Here is a 6,189-nt window from a genome sequence, read left to right as displayed (position 1 = left end):
AGATATTAAAGCCCTTTCTGGAGAAATTAAAGAACTAAAGTCTAACCAAGTTGAAATCAAAAAAGCTATTAATGAGGTGCAATCAAAAATGGAGGCTCTCACTGCTAGGATCAATGAGGCAGAAGAAAGAATTAGTGATATAGAAGACCAAATGACAGAGAATAAGGAAGCCGAGCAAAAGAGGGACAAACAGCTACTGGACCATGAGGGGAGAATTCGAGAGATAAGTGACACCATAAGACGAAACAACATTAGAATAATTGGGATTCCAGAAGAAGAAGAAACAGAGAGGGGAGCAGAAGGTCTATTGGAGAGAATCATTGGAGAGAATTTCCCTAATATGGCAAAGGGAACAAGCATTAAAATCCAGGAGATGCAGAGAATCCCCCTCAAAGTCAACAAGAATAGGTCCACACCCCGTCACCTAATAGTAAAATTTACAAGTCTTAGTGACAAAGAGAAAATCCTGAAAGCAGCCCGAGAAAAGAAATCAGTAACATACAATGGTAAAAATATTAGATTGGCGGCAGACTTATCCACAGAGACCTGGCAGGCCAGAAAGAGCTGGCATGATATATTCAGAGCACTCAACGAGAAAAACATGCAGCCAAGAATACTCTATCCAGCTAGGCTATCATTGAAAATAGAAGGAGAGATCAAAAGCTTCCAGGACAAACAAAAACTGAAAGAATTTGCAAACACCAAACCAGCTCTCCAGGAAATATTGAAAGGGGTCCTCTAAGCAAAGAGAGAGCCTAAAAGTAGTAGATCAGAAAGGTACAGAGACAATATACAGTAACAGTCACCTTACAGGCTAATAATGGCACTAAATTCATATCTCTCAATAGTTACCCTGAATGTTAATGGGCTAAATGCCCCAATCAAAAGACACAGGGTATCAGAATGGATAAAAAAACAAAACCCATCAGTATGTTGCCTACAAGAAACTCATTTTAGACGCGAAGACACCTCCAGATTTAAAGTGAGGGGGTGGAAAACAATTTACCATGCTAATGGGCATCAGAAGAAAGCTGGGGTGGCAATCCTTATATCAGATCAATTAGATTTTAAGCCAAAGACTATAATAAGAGATGAGGAAGGACACTATATCCTACTCAAAGGGTCTGTCCAACAAGAAGATCTAACCATTTTAAATATCTATGCCCCTAACGTGGGAGCAGCCAACTATATCAACCAATTAATAACAAAATCAAAGAAACACATCAATAATAATACAATAATAGTAGGGGACTTTAACACTCCCCTCACTGAAATGGACAGATCATCCAAGCAAAAGATCAACAAGGAAATAAAGGCCTTAAATGACACACTGGACCAGATGGACATCACAGATATATTCAGAACATTGCATCCCAAAGCAACAGAATACACATTCTTCTCTAGTGCACATGGAACCTTCTCCAGAATAGATCACATCCTGGGTCACAAATCAGGTCTCAACCGGTATCAAAAGACTGGGATCATTCCCTGCATATTTTCAGACCACAATGCTCTGAAGCTAGAACTCAATCACAAGAGGAAAGCTGGAAAGAACCCAAATACATGGAGACTAAACAGCATCCTTCTAAAGAATGAATGGGTCAACCAGGAAATTAAAGGAGAACTGAAAAAATTCATGGAAACAAATGATAATGAAAACACAACAGTTCAAAATCTGTGGGACACAGCAAAGGCAGTCCTGAGAGGAAAATATATAGCGGTACAAGCCTTTCTCAAGAAACAAGAAAGGTCTCAAGTACACAACCTAACCCTACACGTAAAGGAGCTGGAGAAAGAACAAGAAAGAAACCCTAAACCCAGCAGGAGAAGAGAAATCATAAAGATCAGAGCAGAAATCAATGAAATAGAAACCAAAAAAAACAATAGAAAAAATCAATGAAACTAGGAGCTGGTTCTTTGAAAGAATCAATAAGATTGATAAACCCCCGGCCAGACTCATCAAAAAGAAAAGAGAAAGGACCCAAATCAATAAAATCATGAATGAAAGAGGAAAGATCACAACTAACACCAAAGAAATACAGACAATTATAAGAACATACTATGAGCAACTCTACGCCAACAAATTGGCCAATCTGGAAGAAATGGATGCATTCCTAGAGACATATAAACTACCACAACTGAACCAGGAAGAAATAGAAAACCTGAACAGGCCCATAACCAGTAAGGAGATTGAAACAGTCATCAAAAATCTCCAAACAAACAAAAGCCCAGGGCCAGACGGCTTCCCAGGGGAATTCTACCAAACATTTAAAGAAGAACTCATTCCTATTCTCCTGAAACTGTTCCAAAAAATAGAAATGGAAGGAAAACTTCCAAACTCATTTTATGAGGCCAGCATCACCTTGATCCCCAAACCAGACAAGGATCCCACCAAAAAAGAGAACTACAGACCAATATCCTTGATGAACACAGACGCAAAAATTCTCGCCAAAATACTAGCCAATAGGATTCAACAGGATTATTCACCACGATCAAGTGGGATTTATTCCAGGGCTGCAGGGTTGGTTCAACATCCACAAATCAATCAATGTGATAGAACACATTAATAAAAGAAAGAACAAGAACCATATGATACTCTCAATAGATGCTGAAAAAGCATTTGACAAAGTACAGCATCCCTTCCTGATCAAAACTCTTCAAAATGTGGGGATAGAGGGCACATACCTCAATATTATCAAAGCCATCTATGAAAAACCCACCGCAAATATCATTCTCAATGGAGAAAAACTGAAAGCTTTTCCGTTAAGGTCAGGAACACGGCAGGGATGTCCATTATCACCACTGCTATTCAACATAGTATTAGAAGTCCTAGCCTCAGCAATCAGACAACAAAAAGAAATTAAAGGCATCCAAATTGGTAAAGAAGAAGTCAAACTATCACTCTTCGCAGATGATATGATACTATATGTGGAAAACCCAAAAGACTCCACTCCAAAACTGCTAGAACTTGTCCAGGAATTCAGTAAAGTGTCAGGATATAAAATCAATGCACAGAAATCAGTTGCATTTCTGTACACCAACAACAAGACTGAAGAAAGAGAAATTAAGGAGTCAATCCCATTCACAATTGTACCCAAAACTATAAGATACCTAGGAATAAACCTAACCAAAGAGACTAAGAATCTATACACAGAAAATTATAAAGTACTCATGAAAGAAATTGAGGAAGACACAAAAAAATGGAAAAATGTTCCATGCTCCTGGATTGGAAGAATAAATATTGTGAAAATGTCTATGCTACCTAAAGCAATCTACACATTTAATGCAATCCCTATCAAAATACCATCCATTTTTTTCAAAGAAATGGAACAAATAATCCTAAAATTTATATGGAACCAGAAAAGACCTCGAATAGCCAAAGGAATATTGAAGAACAAAGTTAAAGTTGGTGGCATCACAATTCCGGACTTCAAGCTCTATTACAAAGCTGTCATCATCAAGACAGCATGGTACTGGCACAAAAACAGACACATAGACCAGTGGAACAGAATAGAGAGCCCAGAAATCGACCCTCAACTCTATGGTCAACTAATCTTCGACAAAGCAGGAAAGAATGTCCAATGGAAAAAAGACAGCCTCTTCAATAAATGGTGCTGGGAAAATTGGACAGCCACATGCAGAAAAATGAAATTGGACCACTTCCTTACACCACACACGAAAATAGACTCCAAATGGATGAAGGACCTCAATGTGAGAAAGGAATCCATCAAAATCCTTGAGGAGAATGCAGGCAGCAACCTCTTCGACCTCAGCCGCAGCAACATCTTCCTAGGAACAACGGCAAAGGCAAGGGAAGCAAGGGCGAAAATGAACTATTGGGATTTCATCAAGATCAAAAGCTTTTGCACAGCAAAGGAAACAGTTAACAAAACCAAAAGACAGCTGACAGAATGGGAGAAGATATTTGCAAACGACATATCAGATAAAGGGCTAGTATCCAAAATCTATAAGGAACTTAGCAAACTCAACACCCAAAGAACAAACAATCCAATCAAGAAATGGGCAGAGGACATGAACAGACATTTCTGCAAAGAAGACATCCAGATGGCCAACAGACACATGAAAAAGTGCTCCACGTCACTCGGCATCAGGGAAATACAAATCAAAACCACAATGAGATATCACCTCACACCAGTCAGAATGGCTAAAATTAACAAGTCAGGAAATGACAGATGCTGGAGAGGATGTGGAGAAAGGGGAACCCTCCTCCACTGTTGGTGGGAATGCAAGCTGGTCCAACCACTCTGGAAAACAGCATGGAGGTTCCTCAAAATGTTGAAAATAGAACTACCCTATGACCCAGCAATTGCACTACTGGGTATTTACCCTAAAGATACAAACATAGTGATCCGAAGGGGCACGTGTACCCGAATGTTTATAGCAGCAATGTCTACAATAGCCAGACTATGGAAAGAACCTAGATGTCCATCAACAGATGAATGGATCAAGAAGATGTGGTATATATACACAATGGAATACTATGCAGCCATCAAAAGAAATGAAATCTTGCCATTTGCGACGACGTGGATGGAACTAGAGCGTATCATGCTTAGTGAAATAAGTCAATCGGAGAAAGACAACTATCATATGATCTCCCTGATATGAGGACATGGAGAAGCAACATGGGGGGGGTAGGGGGATAGGAGAAGAATAAATGAAACAAGATGGGATTGGGAGGGAGACAAACCATAAATGACTCTTAATCTCACAAAACAAACTGGGGGTTGCTGGGGGGAGGTGGGATTGGGAGAGGGGGAGCGGGCTATGGACATTGGGGAGGGGAGGCGAACCATAAGAGACTATGGACTCTGAAAAACAACCTGAGGGTTTTGAAGGGTCAGGGGTGGGAGGTTGGGGGAACAGGTGGTGGGTGATGGGGAGGGCACGTTTTGCATGGAGCACTGGGTGTTGTGCAAAAAGAATGAATACTGTTACGCTGAAAAAAAAATAAATAAATTATGTATCTTAAAAAAAAAAAAAAAATGAAAGGCCAACCAGTCCCTTATCTGGGTCATCTGATAAGATGTCCCCCCTACCCCTGCCTATTATCCCCAGGGCTGGTGACTCTTTCACCTAAAGGTGGCTTGTCAGGCCCTCAAGGAAACAGTGCCAGGTTGGACGAAGAACTTTTGAGTTCCTCATGTCCTGCTGTGTAAGCGATACAGTCGCCTTCTCTCTTTTTATGTCCCTCTGACCCCATCCGTGCTTTGGAACTCACTTTCTCATACGGGAGCCAAAGAACAAGTGGGAGAATGAAGAAAGTACCTAACTGCTCCCCGCCGCCCAAGATGTCTCAGCTCCTGTGTGATTGTGGCCCAGGTCGCTGGCAGTGATCTTGTGGGGGTGGGTGGTTGGTGACCAGGGGCCTGACTGCCTGGGCAGGGGAGCAGGAATACGTTAGAGACAGAGCAGTGTACTGGGAGAAGGTAAACCGCTCTGACATCCAGACATCCTGACAGCCACAAGGTGACCGCTTTGAGGTGTAAATGCTCACCGCTTTCCCTGCATAGGGGCTGAGGAACAGCAGAATAGGCCTGAGCAGTGGGAGGCGCTTTGGGTTCCCTGGGGGCTGCTCTCATAAGAGCCACCAACGAGGGGGAGGGGGTGTTTAAGACAACAACAGTTTCTTTTCTCACAATTCGTGAGGCCAGAACTCCAAAGCTGTGAAGTCAGCAGGGCTGTGCTTTCTCCGTGGCTCCAGGGGGAGAATCTTTTCTTTGTCTTAGCATTTGGTGTTGCCTGCAGTCCTTGGCATTCCTTGGCTTGTAGACACATCCCTTCTGTCTCTGTCTTCACCATGACATGGCGTCATCTCCCTGCGTCTTCACAAAGTCTGCTTGTAAGGACACCGGTCACATTGGATCAGGGCCCACCGTCCTTCAGCATGACCGTATCTTAACTAATGACATCTGCAACAACGCTGTTTGCAAATTGTGCCGCATTCTGAAATGTTGAGGATCAGGACTTCCCCACATCTCTTTTTGGGGAAACATAATTCAACCCATTACACAAGGGGGAATGTTTTGATGTAGCTGCATGATAGGTATTTCCATATTTGTTTGGGCTGGACTTTTAATATCTAAAAATGAGACTGCATGGGCTATTCAAGGGGAAGGAAGTGAAATACAGAGCAGGTTTACAGGTATCGATGGAGAAGGCTTTAGGTTA

This window comes from Meles meles, chromosome 18, assembly GCF_922984935.1.
Source record: "Meles meles chromosome 18, mMelMel3.1 paternal haplotype, whole genome shotgun sequence".
NCBI lineage: Eukaryota > Metazoa > Chordata > Mammalia > Carnivora > Mustelidae > Meles > Meles meles.
The sequence above is the reverse complement of the archived record's forward strand: the minus strand, read 5'-3'. Positions refer to the sequence as shown.